Raw genomic sequence first — 26,847 nt, 5'->3', positions numbered from 1 at the left:
AGCTCTTCTTGGATGAAATGCACTTGGAAGCAACCTGGTGCTGGGCTCCAGCCCAAATTAGACTACAATTCCATATCAGTATCCACATAAGTGCATCTATCACAGCCTTTTTAGGAGTATTCCAAGTGTTTGAAACAAGTGCAATTTTCCCTTTCTTTTTTTTTTTTTTTCCTTTCTTTTTTTTACTCTCCTTGGCTAAATGTAGTCTAGATGCTCATGGAGAGCGTGTTCTTTTCTATTTCACTAGCTTAAATCAAAGAATTGCCTTGGTAATGAGTAGTAAATGACTGACAAAGCATGAAAAAAAAAATTGGCTCAAAGAGAACACTGTGATTTTATGAAAGTTTTCTCCTTCTCCAGAGTTATGCAATCAGGAAGCACATCTTTTATTAGGACAGCATTTGAGTGGAACATGCCTTCATACTTAGCAGCAGTTGTTGAAGAAAAGTTACAACAGAAATAGGGAAGAATGTAACCCGTGAGCCTTCACCCCTGAAATGAAAATACTGATTTTCTAGCTTTTTTTTTGTCTCATATAAAAATATGCGCATGTGGTCCCGTGGTTGAAGTTTGTCAACTCTACAGGATATAGCTCAGTTTGTTTTTCCATCAGAGACTGTTTTTGGTAGCCTGATAACAACTAGACCCAGCAGTTACCTTGTCTGCCTAGTATAGTACCATTAAGAAAACGCTGCAGCTTACTACACAGTTTACAGGGAGATGACCTGCTTAGTAGGTTATATACTAAGCAGGGAGCTGCAGTATGTAGCTGAGAGATAACCAGGAGAGAAATGCAGGGCCTGGATGGGCAGAAACCAGATGTATATCTCCATAATCTTCACTCCAGATCCAGAGCTGGGAAGACACCAGGTACATGCTTACAACTTCTTTGTTTGTTTTTTCTTAGAACCCTACAAGTCTCACTTGTACATCTGAAATGGTGGCCAAGTTCTTAATTCATAACTTTAATTTCTCATCTCACTTTGTGCAGTGGTCAGTGGCTGAAGGACTTACCCTGGATGTAAGTGGTCCAGGTTCAAGTCCTTCCACTGTATGGGGAAATGCTGTTAATTATTACAGATTACAAAGATAGATTTGGTTACCCTTCAGAGCTCTTGATGAAGGTCTGCAGCTCTAGCAGATGATCCAAGAATTCCTGGGACAAAAAGCATGCACAAGCAAGGCTGACTATAGTCTCCTTGGATAAGGGAGACTTGGGCATTTGTCACTGTTGGTTTAATAGATTTTCCTTGACACACTCACTAGATGTCACACACATACTCTGCTGAAGGGGCCAGATAGCCGCTTATGTAGAATCTGACTTCTTTCAGCTGTCCTTGGAGAGGAAAATAACCCACCAGAGTATGAACACTTGCTTGACTATAGGCTCTACTGGTATTATCTTTTTACCTTAATTTTCTGTTCTAGAAATTAGCTTGCTAAGTCTGAAGAGCAGAGAAACTCTTCATGCTCTTCCAGAAGCTGAGTCTAGAGTTCTCAGAAGTTTTGTTGGACATGCCTGATTCTCAAAGTACAGAACAATACAGAACTTTTGAGGACCCACATGAGTTCTAGGATTCCTGTGCTTAGCCTAGATGAACAGAACCTATCTCTTCTCCAAAATCTCAGCTAGGTGTTCCATCACTATCACACACTAGAATATTTATGATCCACCAGTATTATGCTTCCCTAGCCACTTGCTGCTGCTTCTCAGCCTGGGACAGGGATATTCATCACAGAGCCTGGCCCATGGCACTCTGAAAATCTGTTAACCCTGGGCAGATTTCTACCATGGAGCACAGGTGAAGATCATGAGCCCTTGTGTCTGTGGTAGACTTGCTTCCTCCATCAATTTCTCTTTGCTGTTGTTCATCTCTTCGAAGCAGGAGAAGATGCTGATCAGTGGAAGAGAAATATTTCACTGAAGTATTCCCCCACCACCTTTAACAACTGCAGTTGACTCCTGGTGGAAAAAATATGGCAGTCAGGTGTTTGCCTTTTGCAGTTGTAAGACAGTGCAGGTCGCCATGCTAACTGCTGCCTACCCTTCATCCAGCAGAAGCAGTGTTTATTTCCTGATAAGCCTTTGTTCATCTTTGCAGGGGCAGCAGCTCCTTCAAACTGCACCTGAAAGATGGTTTAAAATGCCAACAGTTCTAGTGAAAAGTGGGACTAATAAAAATGCTTTGTGAAGATATGGTTGATATACTATTGCCTGGAGAGATTCTCTGCCTGTGTTACTGTATTTTGAATCATTTTGAATATCCTTGCAAAACTTCTCTGCAGCACTCCTTTCCTGTTATTCTTGCTTACATCTGTTCACTGTAGTAATGGATATTTTTTGGCTGCAAGCAGTTATGCAGCATGACACTTGGCAAATAGATGTCTGTGTGTGCAATAGCTACTGTTTTTTGAAGACTCATTTGGCCCTTGTCCCCTCTGGGTGAGACAAAAATATAAATATATCTCTGTAAACTGCTTGCCAGGCTTTCATTGCTGATGTTACCTTTTTGACTGACATTGCTTATGCTTGAGCTCTTTGGGGAAAATGTAAAGGATTTGATTTTCAGTTTCAAATTTATTGTGTGTATGCTTGCTGAATTACAAGTTGTGATTCTGCTATCTAGTGCACAGCATATCCGTCCTTTGTAAGTGGCGTGCTGTTTATATGTGATACAATTATTTCCACTAACCACTCAGAATCCAACTGATCACTCTCACAGCCATAAATGAATCTGTTTGACAACCTGTTCTCCACACAGTAGGCAGCCTTCCACCCGCCAGCTAATTTATCATTGCATCTGCCTTACTCTGCCAAGGGATATGTTCTAGTGCATTTATTCTGTTTCTGAAAGCTTGTGACTGGCCATTATCTTGGGAGGGGAAACCCAGAAGAACAACACTTCTATGATGTTTCTTTCTATCTTTGTGAAACTCTTGCTCACAGTGTCTCAAAGACATTTTCTTTATCAGTTATTTTCATTCTCTTTTACAGGGTGTACTTCCCAGTAATCACAAAGATCCCCCAGCAGCCCAGCTGGTTGGCCCAGGCTAGATGAGAATGTTGGTGAGAAGTGCTTAATTGATATTAACATGGATGCTCATAAGTGGAATGCTCACTCATAGGACAGACGTCATTTGGTACACTTTGCTCCCCTCTAATGGTACAGTGCTCATGCAATCTGAAAGGACCATCTGCAGATCTTAGAGATTAGTGCAGGCCTGTTTATTGTTTGGCTTTTCTGTTGGTTTCCTATCTGTCTGGATCTGCTGTGCTAATTGGCTTGATATATGAATGTCAATCCCAGCAAGCAGCAGATATTTTAGCATGCATTTATTACTAATTCAGAATAAATCTAAGAACTTGCTGTACTTAACAGCCACCACAATGAGAAAACCTTCATCATTCTGACTGAGAGAGACAAGCTCTTCTGCCATGCTGCTAAAGAGTGTTTTTGCAGTCTGAACAGTTTGCATTTTTATTCCACACCCCCACACCCCACCCAGGACTCAGGGTTCAGGTTCAAGATCTTTTCTGACATATCTCCCTCTCCCAGTTCAAGACAAAGCTACGTGTTTGAATCACAGGATGACAGCAAAGTTCACAGATGATGAAAAAGGGTCAAAACATATCACCTACAAGTATCACTTGAGGTATCACCTACAAGTCAAGGCTATCTTTTTGATCCCCTATAAAATCTGTGTCTTTACTCTTTAGTAATAGGATCTCCTGTGTTTTAGCCTTGTCTTGTCACATGTGTAGGAGGATTAACACTGCCAGAAAGGAAATTGAAGTTGCCTCTCAGAAGAATAGACAGGGTAGTAACTTATCAATAGCAGGAGCATCCTTTCACCTAACAGACCCTAATACAGAGACATGTCTTGTTTCTATTAATATTTCATAGAACCAGCTGGTACTGCTAGATACAGTCAGTCCCAATGAACTTCATTTTAGCCTTTTTATTAGCTTATAAATATGATAGGGTTGATGGATACCATATAATGGAACGCTTTCCACTCTTCTCCCCCACCTCCTCCCACTCGGAGAAGTCTGACATTCATAAATTGAGGAGGTCAGTAATTTGCATCCAGCTGAGTGGCTGTCTGGCTTTAATGAGATGATTTGTAATCATAAGCACTGCTCTGCAGTGGTGTCTGGTACAGAGGGAAGAGGAGCATGTATGCACGCTCCAGGTAAGATGAGGGGTAGATGATGGGAGGGATGAATAGCACATGAATCAGGAAAAAAAAAAGAGCAAGGCTGGAATAACATAAGGACCTCCATTAAATGTAGTACAATAATATTGTCATGGTTAGCATATGAAGAACTAGTGGCTGGCTGATGCAAGCCAGTGAAACTCCAGTTACATAGGTCAGGCAGGCAGCGTTGCTGTTAAGTAGAGCTCTTTAGAGTAGCTGAAAATAGCAGATTTGGTTTTGCCAGCTTTAAGCTTTTAGTGCTCTTACTACACAATTCTGCACCCTTCTCCCACTCCTTATATAACAAAAAAACCCCTTCCAGACCAGGAAGATGCTTCAGGGGCTAAAGACGTTACATTTTCCATTGTTGGCACATTCTGCATATTTTCAGCCTGCTTTCATTAAAAAAATAAAAATAAAAGAGGATCATACTCTGTGTGTGTGTATTCTGCCTACATCTGATGCATTTTTAGCTGGCTGGCTCTTCTCATTTCAAAGAAAGCAGTAGCAACTTCCTGCAAGTCTCAGGAAGACAGCTAAGAAAAAGAGATGGAGATTACTTATCCTTTCACTGGGAGAAAGGGTTGGAAGAGAATCCTTCTGGGGGAAGGAGATTTTTAACTCCTTGGCTTTGATAAAAATCTTCATTTGGCATCTGTTTCAGATCAAACCACCAGGAATCTCACCACAGGCACAGATCCACAGCAAGCAAGGCTGCACTAACTCTCCTGCAAACAGAGCTACTTTCTCTGGCTAACTGTGAGAATTTTGCACCTTCCAAAGACTATCTTTCTGTTGTCTCCAGGATTTCTCTCCTCTGTAGTAGCGATTCTCTGAGATTGTCATATGATATTTTTTCTTTAGGAGTCCCAGCTGTGGAGGACTATGTTTCTCTAACCATGTCTGCAGCTGTCTTGAGTTATTCTGCAGCAGCCCAGCTGGACCGGTGTAGCTTTTCTTATGGCTGCAGTTAAATAATTGCATCAGCTTTAAGGCTGCTGCTTTTTTTAATTCATTAGCTACTTCGCAATATAAAGAAATAAACAGACAAGAGTGCAAACTGATCTGTTCTACTTCAAGCCCCTTCCAAGGATAAGACACTGAAGTAAGGCAGAAGAGTTGCTGGTTTGCCTTAACTCATGGTGCCTCCCTGTACAGTTTTTAGTGAACAATAATATCTTTATCATTTAAATCCATTTGCAAGGAGTGATATCTGCAGGACAGACTGCAGTTAGGACAGTTTGTGAGGAAATAGCTATACCATCACAGGGCCCTCTCCCTCCATTTGCCAGTTCATATAAGGTGACCCTCAGCTCTAGTTCACCTCATCTTTTTCAGTCATGACCTCACATCCCCTCCTCATCTTCACCTAGAACATGAACATCCTTCCTACCAGGCAACAAAGAGCTTTTCTCTTCCTCTCTCCTGAGCTGCTTCTGCAAAACATACGTGCTTCATGTGCTTCCTTCCCTGCAGACATTTCTAACTCCGCAACATAATCCCTTCTTCTTCCCTGGAGGTACATGTTACCTCTTTGTTAAGTACCAGAAATTAAAGTTACAAAGATCTGTGGGTGGCCTTCAGAAACCATGGTAGTTGTGTGTTCCTCAACTAGACTCTTAGTTACAACAGATAAAGAACAACACATGTCTACCCAGCAAGTCACAACAATAGTCTACCTTTCTTTGGGACAGGAGATGCCTTCAGTCACCCTAAGGGTAAGATGAATGTGCCTGTAGATGGCTCCTTTTGAGAGGAATCCTGTTCAGGAAGAAAGTCTTCCAACTTCTCTACCTTTTACAGGCTATAATCCTATCTAGCTCCACCAGCAGGTCTCTGAGTTAACTACCTTGCACAGCCTTTGCACAGAGGGACCAACTGCATTGTCAGGTTCTTAAAAAGTGCTCATCTGCTGTGCTACTTCAGTAGTGTATCACCTGTCATCAAGAAATTAGTTGGGTATAGTCTTAGTGCTAAGAAGAATGTAAATAGACTAGATTGAATAGAAGGTCATGAGGAGAGAAATTAATTTTTATTGTCCCTCTAATGTACACAGTCTCCTCTTTGTCTAGGGAGTATCCCACAGATGATCTCCTCTTGGCCAGTAGTGTACTTTAGTGTAGACATTCAAGCTAAGAAAAACCTTGAAACATTAACTGGTGCTGGTTTATTATTTTCCCAATCATGTTTCCTTGACTTGACTCGTCCTATCCCTTTGATCAATAGCAGATGTCACCCAGCATGAGATTCGGATTGATTTAGAGTGCTTGTTAGTACCAACTTCTAAATCTTTGCTGAGCTTTCTCTCTTTGATGGTGTTGGCACTGGAGAAGGTCCTAGACTAGGATTTTCAAAGGAACACAACTGAAGAGTCCAGAATGCTTAGAGTTTCCCAGTCCCTGTTAACAATCACAGACAGGAGTGAAAGACATTTACTTGTTTTCAATTATGAGATTCTCAAGTACTTTAAGGTGCACATAGCTGTTTTATGGGGTTTTCAGAGGTGCCTTTCAGAAGTTGTGTGCTTAGGGATATTTGAAAATCCTATTAGAAGTCATTCAGTGTCTTTATGTTCCTAAATTTCTTTAAAACCTGACTCAGCATACTGTAATACTCCTCAGTGTGTGTGAGAGCCACGGCATAAAGAGCAGGCTCTCAGTGAATGACTGATGCTGTATGAATGTGTGGAACACAAGCCAAATCCCAAAAGCAAGATTCATATGTTACAGTCATATAACCCAGCCACTTCTTTCCTCACTGGTTGTCACAGCAAAGCTGTCATTTCGTAGTTCAAGAGTTTCTATCACATCCTTATCCTTGATACATGCTGTGGGAGGAGAAGGGATTCACACGGTAAATGGAAATGTGAGTTGGAAAATGCATCATGTCAGGTAAAGAAAATGTTTCCAGCAGCAGCATTTGTCTGTTTGGATATGTGGAAAGGATAGCTGGAGTTCCAACATAATTTGAGTTACACTACCATTTTCCAAGAAAAATCCTAAGTCTGGATTCACTTTACATAAATAGAAGCTTCAAAACCAATGTCTAAAACATCTCATTCGGTTCTTGCCAGCTTCCAGCTAGAGGATATTTCTGATCATGAATTGTAATGGTGGAAAACATTGACTGATTCAATTAGACCAAGAGTGGGACACAGACAGACAGACACATATATAATTTCTAAGGAGATATATCCTGTTTCCCATGACAGGCAGCTTTCTTATTAAAATTATCCCACTATATACATTCTCCATTCAAGCATGAAGTGCTCATTATAAGTCTCTACATAAATAATGTACACTTAAAATGTTTCCCTGTGGCATAAATATTGACCTTCGTTAATAATTGACTATGAGATTATATGTCTGCTCCCCTCAAACACTACTGATGGAGGGTCTTGCCTCTTCCCATCAAGTTTCTCTTCTTTCTCTTTTGGAGAAGATTGGTGGCCAAAATGTGCAGAATTTTTTGTGAGTCCTTGAGGATCAATGAAAATAACAGAACTGCAACTCTAAATAGCTTATTACAAACATCTAATTTCTGTGCTTGGAATTCAGGACTCTGTCTGGGCCATAAAATTAATCCTCATTGCCTGCTGGACTTTGGAAACAAAGCTCCTTTGCCAAAGGTCACTCAGTTCTTAGTGGTGGCATCGGTGCTGATTTGTTACAACTCTGTACATAAACATTTGCTGTGCTTGGTTACCAGTTGAGATTGCACAACGGACATTGGAAAGGAGGGTAGAGAAGTGTCACAGCCCCTTCATAGCTAAGAATTTCACTTCAAGTAAAGGCATATAAAAAGACCTAGGTCTTAAAATGCACATATCCTGGGACAGTTAATAGAAGAAGAATGCCAAAAAGGTTTTGCCTTGGGCTAACATCCAAAATTATTGGTGAAGGAATGATGAGGATTTGTAGTCATAAGTGAGGTTAGATGTGGTAAAATATGTTTTAAGTTCAACAACTATTGTTTTTATTTTTTACTATGTCAAGAATGATAATGTTTGTAACATTTTTTCAAGGATTTTGGATTTTTTATTATTATATGTTTAGAATATTTAGAAATGCCTAAGCTGGGTATTTTTTGGGCCAGATTTTCACAGAGGTAACACTCCCAGAAGGGTTTGCATCATTATTTTAATTTTCTTTTCAATATGTGTTCCTTCCTCTGGACCACAGATTTCACAACCTGTAAAGTGCTTTATGATCTCTCTCTATGTTGATGTCTTGAGCTGTAAGAGAAATAAACCAATGTCCCCCTCTTACCTCTCCACTATAGATCACCAGTTGTACTGGAAACAATGTTCAGCATGATTCTATGAACCATTTCTGGGTCTTTCACATTAGCAAGCATAAAACATAGTCCCTAAGGGAATAAAATGATGTAGATATATCCCCCTGAACTAAACTCCTGTGTCACTATCAGCACAATCTATTGATGAGACGTTTTGCTCCCCAGTGTTGTTGTTTACAGTTTGTCATAGGTGTAAAAAAAGAACCCCAAACCAAACAACAACAACAAAACCCTAACCAACAAACAAAACAAAACAAGCAAACAATAAAAGGGCAGAAACTCTGAGCTGGGTTACTGGAACTGATTAAATAGAAGTGTAAATTTGATGATGTCTAACTGCACAGTTATTACACTCTGCTTTTGTATCAAAGATGCGATGTCTTGTCCTGTACCCCTATTCTCTAAGGGTACTGTGGTGGGTTGAAAATTCCCCCCCTCCCCCCCAACATTAAATTTTCCAGACCAGCTCAGTTGGAAGCAAATGAAAGCTGTGTTTACAAGAAAACTGCAATAGAATGAAATGAATACGTACAAATATACAGTATTTACAATATTTACAGGTACTTACAATTAATAAACAGTGCAAAGACCAGGGGAGCTAATAACTTCTCCCTCCCTGACCCCCCCTTACACAAAAGGGACAAGAGAAAGGATCAGAGAGATATTGTGTTAGCCAAAATGATGCAGTCATGGTCAAGCAGAAGCAAGTTAGACTCTCCCAGAGTGGAGAGGCAAGAAGAGGGAAAATGTTTTCTACGACCAGTTAAAGTCCTTTATCTCTTCCAAATGGGATTGTTTAGAACTACCATTATTTTCCTTTTTACACCCAATAGTGATTTATTTACATTTTACCACTTTCTTTTCAAGATCTCTGAAAAAAAATTAAAGGCAAAGCCTAAAACTATCACAGGTACAAAATCAACCAAAGGCTCTCTTAAGACTCAGTGGAAAGGGACACTTCAAAGGTGGTCATGTGGCCCCTAGAGATGATACTGAAGGTACACACATGTAATTTGTACTGGCCAGCAAGGCAGTTGCTCCAACACAAGGTCACTTGCCAAGAGACACTCTTTCTCTGGGCTGCTGGGATCCTGTGCCTTGGACTGTGCCAAAATGGGCTGATATTAATACAATTGCTACTTCTTGATAGACAATAAGAAAATGTAGACATCTACACAGATCTGTTGTGAAGCCCAAGTGCTAGCAATCTGCCTCATGGCTGGTAATGCCAGTAAGAGTTTGGCAGAAGAACAGATGTTTTCATGTTCGGCTTAACCTATACCATCAACCTAACAGCAAATGGGAAATGGATGAAAATCTCAACTGTGTTTTTATATCAACATTGTCCCCTGTTGTGTGACAGACACTCGGCAGACAGTTTTCCAGTTGTCCCTGTGCAAGGTACCAGGTGCAGCCCCATGCTAGCTGGTACAATGCAAAACCACACACCAAATGTGTGTCTTCGCTCATGCGAGTGATCAAACCTCTTCTGACACCCCTAGGATCCAAATCAGAAAAAAGGGCTGCCCATGAAGGCCTTTTGTTATAACAGTGACCTAAAAAAGTCCATCTGAGCTGCAGTTGGCAGCTGTGAACAGTACTGCTCACTCTTTGGGGCTGTGAGTGAGAAGGCAGAGTTGGACTCCTGCAGCTTTCTCCAAATGGGCAATGGATAGAAGTCCCTTTTCCTCATCCTCGCTGTTCTCCCTCTCTCTCCTTTGGTCTGAGAGATGAAGAAGGCCTGTCTCATCCTGCTTGCATGTGCAGTGCCCTGAAAAATATGGTCCTGATGTCATCTGTGGTTTCCAGGCTTTATTACAGGGCATAAAAACAATGGGCATTTTATGACCCTGAGATTCTGTTTGAATGTTCCCTCAACATAGTGTTCTGACTCCAGGCCTGCTGAAAGAGGCTTGCACAGTAATTAAAAGATTGTTAATATTGCTAATGCTCTTCAGAGCATGATTCCACATCAAAAACACTACTGGCCTTTTGTGGCTATTTAAACATCTGAGTTTCATCCCACTTCAAATTCAGACCCTGCTCCTCTCGACCACAGTGGATCAAACTGGGGGCCTGAATCCAACTATGCTCTGAATGAAGCTCCAGATTGTATAGCTTCAAGTCATCTTCCTATGCACAAAACTGCATGCTGTACCACTTTGTATAACACTTCTTGGTCAAGTGTTGCTGTGTCATATCATGCAAAAATGCAGCAGAATTAACTTCCCCAACTGTTTTATAATCTATGTTTGTTATAGCCCCAAGAATTTATACCCTGGAGATAAAGCTGGTAAGTCCCACTTCCCAACAAAAGTTTATCCCGAGCAGGGCTAAGAAAGACATTCACACCATGATCCAAACCATGCTTCTCACCAGAGACTTCCATCACATTTCTATGAACTGGAGTACCACTTTGTCTGCTTTTTCCCTCCTTCAGAGATAGGAAATCCAACTTCTGTCTCTTAAAGTAAAATTAAAATTGTTTTGCCCACATGGTAGGCAAATCTGATGTTCATAAAAGCTCAGTTCCTATTTTGGCACAGAGCTATTTGGCTAGAAGTCATAAGGAGTGTGTATGCTGAGTACTGATCTCTTTCAAAATCTTTCACAGTGGGAGCTGCTAAATGGTGAGCATTTATGAAAATCTGCCCTCACAGCAACCATATTAGCTAAGTTTTGCACCTGATGCTTAGCACCAGTGAAGGCCTGAATATAGCTGCTGACTGTTAAAATCAGAGGTTTTCTCAGTGGAAAACTGAGATTGGAGTCTATGGGTTTTAATCAGGTGTGGTAAAATCTTTGGAAGTTTTTTGCATTGCTGCTCTAACAAGCAGGATACTAGTTGTCTCTCTCCTTTCTTTTCTCTCAGCCTTGTTTCTTTTTAATAGAGGAGAAACATTTCTTGGCACTCCATTTAACCCCAAGGAGATTGGAAGAGTTAACTGTATTGCACTTTCACTGCATTAATCCTACTTAGCTAGTACGAGAATGAACTCGGATTTGCTGAAAAACATGTACCTAAGGCACAGAGAAAGAAGTTCTACCAAGCTACAAACATGTAATTTGTAATGAGTCTCCTGGCTAGGCACACTCTGCGTGTCCTTCCCATCTAAATAAACAAAGAATAAGAGCTAGCTTTCCTGTGTGGATACTGGCATGGCATTTGTGGCAGCATGAGTTTGTTCCCAAAGACTGGTCTGAAAAGTAGGTAATCTGTCCTGTGGTCAGTGTATCATCCTTCTCATACTTTTTGAGCTGTTTTTTAAGGATGATGAAGTGTAGTCTTCACCACATTCAATTCATTTTACTCAGCTGGTTCTTGTAGCACGTTTGTACCAAATGTCCTCTAACAGCTGATAAATCATCCCTGAGTGGCTGCTGAGGCAGTGGCAGTGACATACACTGGACTGACGACAGGAATGTGTCACACCATGTCTCTCATCCTCTCTTTCCAGAAAGATTTTTGTGACCTTTGGTGGCATTTGCAAGAAGCCATTCTATCCTGATGTTCTATCGCTCTATTGATCTCTGTGTAGGATTAATCTTAGACAAACAGGCCATAGAATTTATGTAAACTCTGCAGGTCATTAAATTCCTTCCAGAAAGGGCAGGGCAGAATATTTAAGGTTTCATTTGAATAGAAATTACAGTTAGAAATGAAGGAAAAAAAGAGGGAAAGGAAGAAATGTGGAGCTTGTCATATCAATTAGGGTGTAACTGAGAGAACAAGTTATTTCTCAAGGGCTGAGAATCAGTCTTCATCATCAACACATGCAGTTTGGAAGTGCTTGTCCATAATGACTTGCAAATAACTTAAAGGAAGGTTTTAATAGCTGTAATGGATAGTGAATGAAAACATCACCCTTTTTAAAGAGGCCTGAGAGACTCCTTCCTTAAATGATCAAGCTCTGGATGTGCAAACTTTTCTTTGCAATTGGCCATGATTAGTGTATTCCTTCTTCCTTCACTGAGATGTCAAGGCTCACAAAGGGCACTATTTTCTGTGTACCTTCCAATTTCACAAACCTTGGATTTCTGTGTTCAAGCTTGTCATCTACAGAAAAATACCAGTTCTTGGAAGCCAAGCTGAGGTCATCATATGAATGTCTGTATTCTGGTCAAGGATGTTGAACAACACAAACTATCTCATGACGAAATTATCTGCTTTGACTTCTGTCTTTGTTTGCTTGAAACATCTCAGACTGTAAGAACATAGTGCTGTGTTTAGGAAAAGCTTACATAATTTCTGGTACTGATCTGATTAAATGATCCATGTTTGGATACAACAGAGGATTCTTACAAGGCTGAGTGAGGACTCAGGTTGGGGATGGAGATGTTCAGTGGATAAAATCCTTCAAGTAACCCAGTCTACTGGGATGGTTGGAGCAAATGTAGCAGTCACCTTCCCCTGCAGCTGAGAGGGGATATACATTCACAGGGATGATTGGAGTATAAAACTGCTCTCAGTTACAAAAGAGTGGACAGGTAGGATTTTGCTCAGAATTGACATTGTATCTTCCTTCTGTATCTCCCTTCCCTATCTCCCTTCCCTTCCCTATCTCCCTTCCCTTCCCTTCCCTTCCCTTCCCTTCCCTTCCCTTCCCTTCCCTTCCCTTCCCTTCCCTTCCCTTCCCTTCCCTTCCCTTCCCTTCCCTTCCCTTCCCTTCCCTTCCCTTCCCTTCCCTTCCCTTCCCTTCCCTTCCCTTCCCTTCCCTTCCCTTCCCTTCCCTTCCCTTCCCTTCCCTTCCCTTCCCTTCCCTTCCCTTCCCTTCCCTTCCCTTCCCTTCCCTTCCCTTCCCTTCCCCCTCATTTTTGCAGTTCTATTCCCAGCTCCCTGTGGATGTTTTATTGCAGCACACTTATTCCACTACAGCATTCAATGACAAGGGTGGGTTGGAATGTTACAGGCTGACACTGATGGGTCAGGCAGCACCACATTTGATGTGCTGAATATATACTTCAGTAGCCTCCTCAAACACAGCAGACTCCATCTGGATGCTTGTATTTCAATAACTGTAACAGTTGCGGAATCAGGAGTCCAAATCTGCTATCAAAATGATCTACAAAAGCAGCTGGTCTTATGCCTGTCTAGTCGAACTACACCAAGCTGCTGAACCTTTTGAGGTTCGCCCATCACTAATAATTAATGTCTGACTTTGATAAAGCTGACATTTGGTTTATAAAGGCAGGCTAATAAGCTCTGAGAAGACTTAGAAATCCTATTGAGTAATGTATTGCATTGCAAATATTAAAAATTACTGTGAGAATTAACATAATCTACTGCTGGGCATGTGACTATATTAATCTTATTGGAAGCATAACCTCTTCTTGCTAGCATTACAAGGGATCCTGGCAAAACTGTGACCTTTGTAGATGTGTTAAGATAACTATTTTTTACAGATCTGTAAAAATGTAAGATGCAGAGAATGCAGGTATCAAAAGTACTAGTGCTTGGGGATATGGTTTAGGGGGTGAACCTTGAAGAGTAGGGTTATCAGTCAGACTTGTCATCCTGAGGGTCTTTTCCAACCTGAATGTTTCTGTGATTCTGTATTTTCAAGGCATCAAAAATTTCTTTCATCAGCTTCCCTGTTACATGAATGTCCGCTGTACTGAATGAGTAGCCCAACATTTTATGTGCTTTAGGCAACTGGTTTTGTATGGGCTTTTTTCTGACCATTTTTGAGGCAGATGTTTTCTTTATGGTTAAAGAGGTTTGGGGCTCCCTCTGTGATATTTACAGGGACCCAAAGCCTACTAATTTTAATTTCAGTGGCTGCAGCTTTCAAGTAGCAGGATTTACTGACCTTGAGGTGGCATGCACAAAAGGACAAAGCCTTTTGCTCCATCTCTGTGTCTTTGTTGGGCAGTGGTTCTAACGTTCAGCTGAATCTTTTAGATGCTTCTTTTCCCTTCCCTGTTTTGTGGATGGGCATCGTCTGGAGGACAGGGTTGCAGTAGAGGATAACATGCCAGTCACAAAACAGCAAGAGAAAGAGGAAGAGGAAAGAAATAAGATTAAGTGAAATGCAAGAAATAATGTCCTTTCTGAAGTCTTTGTGCTCTCCTGATGCAGAGTCAAATGTTTGCTTAGAATTCTCAGTCTGCTTGGGAGAACAGCATTAAAGGTGGATATAATATTGATGGCAAACTTTATTATTCTCCCGACTGGCTAAAGCTTTTTTTGCCTTTTGATATTACCCCTTTAAAGCAGATTATTTTTTTCTTCCTGACCCATTTATACTCCATGCCTTCTCTGAGCATCGGAGCCCATCTCTTTTTTCTTTTTGAATTAGAGGACTGTGGTGATCATTGGCCTCTTATATCCTGGGTGTTTCGCTATGTCTTTAAGGGATCAAAGCTCAGCTTCCCTCTTCTTTATCTTCTGAGATGGCTGTTGAGGAGTGTAGGAGTGGTGCATGCCACGTCCTCCTGTTCAGGCAGAAATCATCACACCAAGTACCATTGTGCACAGACCCTAGTGGATATGTGAGCAGTCAGGAAAAATGCAGCCTAAGGAGTAGAGCAAGTAGAGAGTGTAATGAAGAATTGCAAAGTCACAGAAGAATGCAGTTCTTCAGCTTCTTGTGAATATGCATTGATTTCACCAAATTATATTGGATCAAAAAAAATTGGGGCAGAATTTTAAAGTGTCAGCACACACATACATACACATTGTGGTAGAAAAAAATCCAGTCTGTTCCATCTGAACAGCATTTTCCCTCACACTGTCCCCCCCGTCCCCCCCCATTTCCCCCCCCAGATGAGCTACTGAAGAGGGAGAAGATATTTTCTTTCTTCCCGCAGATCTAGGCTACTCAGCACTGTAGGGAGTTGAAGGTGTGCATCTCCTTTTTGATGTCCTGGATATGGCAGAACTGAATTCCCCAAACGTGCTGGGTTGCCTTAGTGGCCATCTGTCTGAATTGGCTGTGTTGTCCCTGGTTCAAATGACCACCCAGCCTGAACTCTGCAAAGGGGGGCTGCCAAGCTGCGGTTAGTTCCTTCTCCAAATAGCTCTGAAGTGTGGCTTGGTGTGTGCTTCAAGGAAAACTATGCTACTGTTCAGTACTCTGCCTGATTAAAACGTATCTTTCAGCATTTAAGGGTGGGCAGTGACTTCCTGGGATTAGAAAGGGAAGTGAACTGGCTGGAAAGCAGCAAGGAAAGGCATTGTTTACAAGTAGTGGAAGGGCAAAGTAGCATGTACTGCTGGGGCTTGGCCACATTACTCAACTCCAGTTAAAGATCTGCTAAACTCACTCTGAGTCCCACTTTCTTTCTTAATAGTACACACAGGGACGCTTTTATGAGAAGCGTGATTCATCCACTGTGGTATTATAGATAAATGTCGGGGGAGCAGGGCTCCCTTGGGCTGACAGTGTGACCATTTGCCCCAGGGCAAATGCCCTTATAGCCTGTCAAGCTGGCTGAACACAGACTACTTAAGATGTGGAGTTTTTCAACATGTGAGATTTCACTTGGCATAGCAATTTTCATCGTATAATAAATGTTTTAAACAGCTCTGGAAGTCTAGCTTTCTCATGATTTCAGCAGGGTGTTGCACTCACTGGGCTCCAGCTGCTGACAGAGAAGCTCTGTTGAGGGATGCTCATCAAGGAGAGACTTCATCACCCACAGAAAGTGCAGGTATTATAAACTCATCAGTACAGTCACTGCTTAGCAGGTCTGTGTGAAAAATCAGTGAGCAGATTTGGGTGCCACTTCACTCATTTATAGAAATGGGAAACTTGGCTGTTTTGAAGACTTAAGGGTTGCAGTGGCTGTCAACTTAATGAGAAGAGACACTCTCTTTGTTTCTGTTACAAAAAGAAGTAAGTTCATAAAACAAACCTATTTTAAGTCTTTTAATAAACAAATGTTTAAAGCAGTCAAAACATTGGCTTCTTGAAGAAGCCAATAATTGATTTAACAAGTTTTTTTATAGATGCATGTGTGTATGGCTCAGGATGTGAAAAAGGGTTTATAACTGCCAGAGCCATTGGAGTGTAACATCACAGAATCAATGAATTAACCAGGTTGGAAAAGACCTTTGAGATCATCAAGTCCAACCTATCACCCAACACCATCTAATCAACTAAACCATAGCACTAAGTGCCTCATCCAGGCTCTTTTTAAACACTTCCGGGGACAGTCACTCCACCACTTCCCTGGGCAGCACATTCCAATGGCAAATCACTCTCTCTGTGAAGAACTTCTTCCTAATATCCATCCTAAACCTCCCCTGGTGCAGCTTGAGACTGTGTCCTCTTGTTCTGGGGCTGGTTGCCTGGGAGAAGAGACCAACCCCCACCTGGCTACAACCTCCCTTCAGGTAGTTGTAGACAGCAGTAAGGTCTCCCCTGAGCCTCCTCTTCTCCAGGCTAAGCAACCCCAGCTCCCTCAGCCTCTCCTCACAGGACTGTGCTCCCAACCCCTCCCCTGCTTTTTTGCCCTTCACTGGACACATTCCAGCAAGTCAACATCTTTCTTAAACTGAGGAGTCCAGGACTGGTCACAATACTCAAAGTGTGGCCTAAACCAGTGCTGATTTTAGGGGCAGAATGACCTTCTTGGTCCTGCTGGCCACACTATCCTTCGCAAGCAGAGGTCATGATTTCTGTGTTTTGGCCCAGACTTTGATACAGATATTGTTCCCTTTCCTCCCTTTTTTCCCCCTCTTTTTTTTTCTGTTTGTCAGATGAGGAGGATAAGACTCAGATGCATTGGGATCTAATATTTTTTTCTAAAGCACCTAAAGATCCTTGAGTGAAAAATAGTATCCATATATATGGAGTCTATACTTTCCAAAGTTTTGTGTCTGCATCCTTTTCTGGTTCCAGTATATTTGCATCTTCATTGAAATAAAACCAAGAACACCTAAGGTGAAAATAAAGAACTAAGTAAGGAAATAAATCAGTCTGGGGCTGAGTTTGAACTAGTTTGCCTCTTGTTCTTTTTTTCAGTCCTCACTGGTATTATACCATACCTACTTTTTTTTCTAAATGTTGAGAAATTCAGCAGCTGATACTCATGGTCAGAGAAGGAGAAACTGAAAGACCATGTTTTAAAAATGTAAATTAGTTATTTTCTTATGCTGAAGAAAGAGTTTATTTTGATGACAGTGGCTTCTGTAGTACTCACATTCCTCCCTTGATCTCATCAGGGTGCCAAATGAACCATCAACACAGGGCCTGAACTAGCTGGGTCCAATATTAATGAGAAAAGGAACGTGCTAATTGTAGCAAGTGGTTAAAATAGCAGTGCTTCAAAGCCAATCCAGTAGGACCAGACTGAGCCTCCCTGTGCCGTTTTTCACAAGATCTTTCATCATCTTTTGAACATAAACTCCACATGGAGACACAGAAATTTCACTGAAGAAGTTAATTTTGCCTTTAGCTGGGGACACTGTGACCTGTCGTCTTCCTCTTATGGGTGGCAGGCTGAATGGTTATCAGGACTATCTTACCGACTGCTGGCTTGAGTTTATTTTGCAGCACTAAGGTGAGTCAGGTCTAGACTGGAGCATTGAGGATTTCCAATTTGTTGCTCTGAGCCACCCTCCTTTAGCTCAAACATTCTTTTTTCTACTAAGAGAAAGATCTCCCTGCTAAATGTCACATTTGCTGTATGATGCAGAGGTCACTCTGACATTCTGGTGAATATTACAGTGAATTTCTTGGTGTTGTAGATTTTCTATTAGATACTGCTCATTTTGGTGTTGTTTATTTACCTTTTTTTTTTTTTTTAAGTCTGAGAAGTGTGATGATGGCTATATGGACTTTTACACTTTTGCTTAGGCACAGGATGGATGCTGACAGTTTTCAGAGGTGCAGGTCATTTTTCCTCTCTAACAGGTTCTGGTAGTGCATTCACTTACTGATAGTTTTTTGGGGAAAAGTCTTTAGCTCCAGTAAGGTCATGGAAAGGACTGACACAAACTCTTTCTGTTGTAAGCTAGAAAGTCAACCAAACATTAGGGCCAGCAACCCTTGCTTAACTCACCAAAGTGAGGTTTCTGTGAAGGTCTCTCCTATCCTGTGTCTCCTTTAACAGTTCCAGCAATGAAGACAAAAGGGTGATCATTGATAACAGGCATTCCAGGGATCTGAAAAGAGGAATCCCTTAGGAGCAGTTTCCTGTCTTCATTCAAGAGTTAACCAAGAGTTTTCTGCACAGACATTTCTTTCCAGGGAAGGAAGTAATGGATCAAATATTTCTAAGGTTAAGATTCTTTCAAATTAATAAATAACTCCTTGGGGTCTATCAGGCTGGATGTTAGGAAATATTTCTTCACAGAGAGGGTTATCAAACATTAGAATGGTCTGCCTAGGGCACTGGTGGAGTCACCGTCCCTGGAAGTGTTAAAGCAGCATGTGGACCTGGCACTTAGGGATGGTTTAGTGTTGACTCTTCAGTGCTGGGTCGAGGGTTGGACTAGATGAACTTTGAGGTCTTTTCCCACCAGATGTTTTCTGTGACTCTAAGATTCTGTTATTTTACATGTGGTTGTTTTATTTCAGCAGGTATGTGAACTTTGGTCATCCTCTCTACAAATGAAAACACTATGTGAAGAATGCTATGATCTCAGGAGAGTTTGTGAGATATTATCACATGGTATTTGAACAGTTAAGTTTTCTGAGGTTTCTTAAAAGCCACAACTATGATTATCCTCAGTGAGAGTCCTTTCCTTTTCATTTATAGTAGGGCTTACTGTATTCCTTTTGCAGCCTAGGTTTACTGACTGTCAGCTCACTGGATGTGTCAGTTTGCTTTGAGTTGCCTGTATAATGCAGAGTCTAAATATTAGTTAAGAATAAAGTACTTGTTAACAGATGCTCTATCTTTTTTTCATTGTTGTTGGGAAATTACTGGTTGTGAGGTAATAGTATCCTAGTTCACAACTCTCAGTTCTAACTGTCATCACTTGTCCTCTAGAATTTAAATCTGTGGTTTATGTTTCTATGTTCAGTACTTTAATTTTTCTGCAAATAGAGATTGGTTCACATTACATACCCTCACCCACTGATCACTAGACTGGGAGACTTGGAATATTATTAATATTACATTTCACATCTAATCATCAGCTAGTTGAAATTGAGAGAAGAAAATATGTGTTTCTATTGTGACACCTCATTCCTACTTCACTGGTCAACATCCCAGATATAATGAAATTGGTTCAAAGCATGAAAAACTTGAATAACCTATGTTCTGCAATTACCATAGAAGATGTTGGCAAGTAATGGTTGCAAATCCAAGGGAGATCCTGATCATTACTCTGAAGTTCAGTGTAACTCAAAGTCATGGTCAAGGTTGACTGGGAAAAAAGTGATGTGAAAAAATATAAAATACATAGAATCTTTCCTATGTGATGGCTTCCCAGCACTTCCACAGGATGAACCACATGTCACATAACAGATTTGCATCTGCAAAAGGTCATTTTCTGTCAAGTAACTCTGCTCATATACAAAGAGACCATTTCAGCCTTGTTCCTTTGGTTGGTCTGTTCTGTGATCAATATCACAGTCTAGACCTGGATGACTGCAGAATCTGATTGCAGCTTAATTTCCCATAAGAGTAGCTAGACCTGCTGAAACAGCTTGAATATGCACCACTGAATAAGCAGGCTGAGCGACAAATGTCCTCACACCATATTAGGAAGCCCAATTAGCACAGCAGAATGCATCTTGCTGTGTTATTTTTCTCCCCATTGCATTTTGAAAGGATTAAGCTCTGCATCAGTCATTGGCAAGTAAAGAAAAATAACATTGGCATCCATCACTGAATAATTAATTCTAAGGAAACTATAGGGGTGCATGTTTGTCTTTAATTTTTCAGTCCATATAAGGCTTGCCTTAAATGCTTGAGTATAAACTGGCAGTGTGTGTAACACTTAGTGACCATTAAGGATTTTAACCCAGTTAGATTTAACTGGGGCAGTGGGAAGAATTGCCTTTCCTACCAGTCCTTGTCACACCCTCTATCAGATGACACTGTCCACATAATGTGGTTGGAGGCACATCTGATCTGCAAAGTTTGCAGCCTGCAGTCAAAGAGCACTGAAGAAAACAAGCTCATTATTAGATTTGACTACATACACTGACTAATGACGATTGGTATTCTCATTTCAGATGGCACCTGCTTTTTCTAATGTCAGCAATGTACCTGTCTGAGCTGCTTGTGAACTGCTGAAAAGCTTCACTTCAGGGCTCAGCTCAGGACTAGCCTGATTCAGGGTCAATTGATTTAAAAATGCTCCATGGTTAGGTCTGTCCTTGTTATACAGGTGCCAAGTCTGGTAGAGAATCAAAAGATAAAACTTGGGGCCAGTAATTGCATCCACTGTTGAAGTTTAAACCACTGGTATATGTGAGTCAGTATCTTTAGGTTCCTAGAGACAGCTCATGTTTTGGTTTGCCAGGTGAAGTGACCTTGATGTTGCAGAGCTACTGCCCTGAGGTTTTGTTGGATGAAGGAAAGGTATCAGAATGCTCTTTCTCCTGGACTAGCAGACAGGAAAGGAAGAGAAGTGTGCCAGGGGATGTACTCAGATGATTTACCTAGGTTAGGTAATGCTCCAATCAGCAGGAAATACAAGCTGAAGTTATGTCAGGATGCATTTACCCAGTAGATTGAGATGCACATCTTATTCCACCATGGAGAGAGACTCTTGGCTAAACCTACTTTTTGATCTCTGTTTTGTCTTCTTGTGCCAGCTACCTCCACTGAAATGAACAAGGAAGAACTTGCACATTGCTTTAATTTTTATGCTGAGTTTTAAATAATTCATCTTTGGAGGTGTCAGTGAAAACAAGAACAAATAAAGAGAATGGATGTGAGGAAGGAAGGGAAGTATTGAAGACAAAAGACTAAGGTACCTCCCAGACAGGGACTGCTTATACAATGGGCCATTAAAACTTAGCTGAGTCGAGTGTATTGTTTTCAATTTGTATTCCCATAACATACTCTGTTAAGGAGGGTGTATGCAGCAAATGCATATTAATGATGCTGCACATTTGCATATTATAGATCCATAATACCAAGGGTGTAGTAAAAATCTTTATGAAAAGTGGTGACTATGCAGCAGTCAATTTTCTCTATATCTCAACCATTTTAATACTTTTCCCCCCCCTTTTTTCCACACAGATGCACACATACACACACACACACAATCCTTACCATCGATAGCTATACTACATTAAGGGACTAATGACCTGCAAAATTCCATTTATAAAAGATGAACAAATGTGAGATTTATGTAGAGAATCATCAAATTTTATCTTCCTCTGGAAGACTTCCAGTTCTTTGTTCTTTTTTTTTCTTTTTTTTTTCCAGGTTTTTATTTTTACTTTTTAAACAGCAAGCTGCTAAACATATTATTTATATATATAGATATATTTAATCCACCTTGGATTTAGTGCCAAGAGAAGATAGTCCTGAATTTCGTTTTCAGAATACTTTGTATGGCTGAGATACAAATTTCTGCAACTCAACTCTGCAGTGAAAACTAGCCCCATGTGGACAATCTATGGGCTGTTAGTGGTCCTTGGCTGAGCAAGAGAAGATTTAGTGGTTATTCTAATATATCTGAATAGGCATGGACCCTTGTGTTAGAATGCAATCAGCAACACAGTCTTCAAATAGGTTTCTGTTGGTTTAAATGTATAATTAAAACTTCCTTTACTGTAGATAATGCTTTGAACAAAGTGTTCTTAATTTGCTTCCTATCAGTGCAACCTACTGCTCATGAATGTTGTTACTGGTGGAAGTCAACACAGAAGTGTGATAAAGCAGTGAAATAACCCATCCAGTTATACTAGGATATAAGCAAAAGTCTGCCACACATCAGACTTTGTGAAGGAAAGTTTCCTCATGTAAGAATCACACAGAATCACAGAATCACCAAGGTTGGAAGAGACTTCAAAGATCAAGTCCAACCTGTCACCATAGATCTCAGGACTAAACCATGGCACCAAGTTCTACATCCAACCCCCCTCTTGAACACCTCCAGGGATGGGGACTCCACCACCTCCCTGGGCAGCACATTCCAATGGCTAACAACTCTCTCAGTGAAGAACTTTCTCCTCATCTCCAGCCTAAACTTCCCCTGGCACAGCTTGAGACTGTGTCCTTTTCTTCTCGTGCTGGTTGCCTGGGAGAAGAGACCAACCCCCTCCTGGCTACAACCACCCTTCAGGTAGTTGTAGAGAGCAATAAGGTGTCCCCTGAGCCTCCTCTTCTCCAGGCTAAACAACCCCAGCTCCCTCAGCCTCTCCTCATAGGGCTTGTGCTTGAGGCCTCTCCCCAGCCTCGTTGCCCTTCTCTGAACATGTCCAAGGGTCTCTATGTCGTTGGACAAGATTCCTTCCAACTTTGTTTCTGCTTCCAGGGATATTGCATTGTATGCTACTGAAAACATTAAAAGATTGTGTGAAAATGAAAAAACAGGGACAGGCTAAGATCTCCACTCTCTTGTGGATGAGTTCTTGTGCTCTGACAAGCCAAAGAATCACTTGTAACTGCTTCTCACTAGAGCAAAACAATGCAAAAAAATGGGGAAGATGTTGATTTTGAGAGGTCTAGTTGTGTTGAGGGCTCCAGAACTGGACACAGTACTCCAGGTAAGGTCTTACCAGAGCAAAGTGGCAGAATCACCTTTCAGGATCTTCTGACCATGCTTTTTTTTGAGGTAGCCTAGGAGGCAATTGACCTTCTTGGCTGCAAGTGCATACTGTTGGCTCATGTCCAGCTTCTTATCCACCAGAAGTCCCAAGTCTTTTCTTCAACCTTTGTTTATTAAGTGGAACATGACAGGCAGAAAGCAGGTAACAGTCTAAATTTTAGGTATATATGCCTCCTCTACTATGCTTTTAATATCTACAGAAATATTGTTTCTTTTCAGATTTATTTTTAACCTTAAAACAAAACAAACCCAAAGAAAATCCCAGAATATATTGCTCTTGAATCTTCTAGTGCTGAAAGACAAGAAATGGTGAAGTACCTGCTTTGTGTCCATCTGTCTCTACTTACCTGCAGGGAGAAAAGGAGATCAAAATGCAGAATAACTGTCATTTGGCTGGCATGAGCCAGCCTCTGGTTCCTGTCTGCCTACATGTAGTTGTCCATGGCTCTCCATTCTTTAGGGTACCTGCAGGTATATTTTACATGCTATAGAGATACCAAGGCCTAGAATCTGGGTCATTGAACATACATCCATCTGTCTTAACATTTGTATAAGGTCTTTGGGAGGGGAAATGTTTAACAGCTAAGACGGTGACCATAAAGTCACCCCAAAGTATATGGCCATGTAGTTCAGTGACCAGAAGACTGCAATAGCAAAATTCCCCTAGGTTGAGGTTTCATCCTAGTTTTTTCACCTGAACCAAATATTTCCATTGCTGTAAATGTGGCTAATTTTGTGAGTGAAACTAATTGGGACACAATAGACTTAATTATTATGAATGACTCAAAAAGAAACGGGGCAAATAGGTACCATTTTTCAGGGAAATTAAGTGGATGCAACATGCCTTCCTAACAGTCCAGTTAAGGCATATGCTTACATCATGACTCAGTTTTACTCAGTCCCAAAGGGAGTCTTTGTGAACAAGAAGAGGAAATAAAAAAAAAAGAAAAGAAAGAGGAGTCAAGATCTGGCTGTTTTTTTCCTTAGCCAATTGAAGGACCAATTGCCCCATCCTGGTCCCTTTAGACCAAAAGGGAGTTTTACCATTGACGTTAATGAGGACAGGATCTGGCCCAGTAACTGGCTATTTTGGAGCTACTTCTGTCGCCCTTGCTTCATTGTTGCCAAAAGTACAGAACATCCTTGCCTTCTGTTTTTCACTTCTTAATGTTTCCTTAGAATACTTAGGCGGAGAGTGACTGTAAATGCTTAACCTTTGTCAGTGGCAGACGTTCAACAGAGTTTGGCTGCCTTCTCCTATTTCCTTGTGGACATTGATTTAAAAATTCATCCAAAACATTTGTTCAGAAGGATATGACTAACATGAGAATCTGTCACTGTGTAAACACGGTGACCAAAAACTATTTGGCGGTGTTTTGGATCTGCTGGCTAATAATTAGATATTTGCATTTGCTTTTAACACCAGTTGTGATGATCTAATGTCGTTCAGTATTCATCTGGACAGCTCATCACATTTTTTTTTTAAATTTTACTGTGATTCAGCAGAATCTTATGAGAAATAATGAACATTTCAAGAGAAGTACTTATTTCAATAAGTGATATAAAATTTCAGTCAGGAATGACATGCTGAGCTCACATGAGAAGAACAACGCCTGCCTTTACTGGAAACATTGCAATAAGGGTGAGTGAAGTCATTGAAAACAAATTGCTGTTCCCTTCCTAAATAGGCTTGGACTGGAATAGGGTCCTCTGGGTTGCAACCAGATTTAGCCTTCACTGCCAGTTTGTTCCACAGAAACAGAGTAAATTCTCTTGGGAAACAGATCTGAAAAAGTGAGTTTGAGAATTTTGGGGGAGGGGAGTGGCACATGCCTCTGATACGGTCAAAATTATATTTAAAGCCATGAAAAGTTGCTGGTATTTGGGCAATTTCAGAAGAGCATATTCATTTATTGACACTTCTACCACTGCAGCAGGTATAATGTTGTACTGATCCAACTGTGTCAAAAGTTATGTGAACAATATCGGTCACTAATTCAAATACACGTTCACTTATCATGAAAACTACAAAGACTGTTAAGCCTTAATGGTACAGATCCAAGTACACATTGATAAGCTTGAAGGGCATATGAATTGTATTAACGTGTGTGCCTTCTACTGACATTGTTTTCAGGGCATCATAAGGGAGTAGGAAAATATTGTGCAACAGTCAGTATGAACAAACTTGCTTTTGATTCTCCTACTACTAAAGAGCTTGTGAAAATGAAGACAAGACCTTTTGCTGCCCACTGGAGGAAGCAATAACAGCATAGTCTGTTTGGAGAAAAATTCATGTTTCCCCACACACATACCTCAGATCGCCCCAAGAGATCCTAGGAGGCAAGGACAGTCAAATAATATGCTCTGAGGACCACAGGAGAGATAGACTACATGAGAATTCAAAATTAAAAATGACAAGTGTAATCCTGTGCCCAGAACTGCCACCAAGGATGGTACTTCCACTGCTAATACCTTCAGTTCTTCAAATTTTTTGTCCCTTGGTACTTTGATGAGCTGAAAAATACATCTGTGCAACATACTTTCAACTGTGCCAGGTTAGGTGTCAGCCCGCTACTTCCACTTCCTGTGTGGAACATTTCTGCTTCACTTTCATTTCACACTGATAAGTACTTTAGCTAGAAAGTTGCAAGATAGTATGGTAGAATCACAGAAATCAGAAGTCATCAAATCTATCCCTCTGCTTTAGGGAAAGATGACAGGAGACAAGATGAGAAGATGGCAATGCTATGCTATACACATCTATCTTTACCAGCCAAGTAACTCCACCTGAAAGTGGTGTGTTTTCTTAACAATTCACTCTGCAAATTGGAAATCTGTTCTAGATTATTTTCTGTGATTTTTTTCCCCCCTCTACTCTGTCACACCTGATTCTTTCATTAATTACCAAGAGCATAGCTATGGCTTCTGGGCTTTGTTGCCACTTAGAAATGTGGATCCTTTCACATCTGAGAGACATTGACAAAGCTCTGTGATGGATGCTTTTCAGTATTTCTAAAATTAACAGGAGTGGAATTTGATTTCTGTTGGGAAATTTGCAGAAGTAAAGTGAGGAGAAGATTCACGTACCAACATGAGATACTTTTTCCTCAAAATTGTCTCTCCCTGTCTTTTCTTGGTGGAGCTGGGCAAATAATTCATCAAGAATGAGTATTTTATCCCAATGTCACCTTTTCATTATTTCTTTGTTCATAGTGCTGGAAATAAAAGACTGTTTCAGAAAGGAAAATAGTGTGAAGATCTTGGCCTGCAATGCTTTGGAGATGTGATTAACTTGCCAGAGATATAGACAGCTCCAAACTCATTCAAAGTAAGAGACTTGGGACTAGCTGGTAGATTTTGGATGTTTTCCAAGATGGGAATGAAACAGAAGCATCTGGATACTCTGCATTCACACTACAGTGGCAATAAACTGTCATTCCCAAAGGCTGGACTTGCCTTTTATCCTAACTTCAGGTGTACTTTCCAAAGAGATCACTTCTCTGTTCCTCCACATTCACTTTTCCCATCCTGAGCAGTAAGAGCTCTGTCTCAATTGGCTCCTGACTGCATAGTAATAAAAGGCTCAGAACTTGTATGAAGTTAATTAACCTGGTTAGAACAAGCTGGGTACTGCTTATGTGAGCATTCCCACCAATAGATTAGAC

This window comes from Melanerpes formicivorus, unplaced genomic scaffold (genome assembly GCF_026170545.1).
Source record: "Melanerpes formicivorus ecotype bairdi unplaced genomic scaffold, bMelFor1.0.p_v2 SCAF_32, whole genome shotgun sequence".
Lineage (NCBI taxonomy): Eukaryota > Metazoa > Chordata > Aves > Piciformes > Picidae > Melanerpes > Melanerpes formicivorus.
This window is presented reverse-complemented; position numbering follows the sequence as displayed.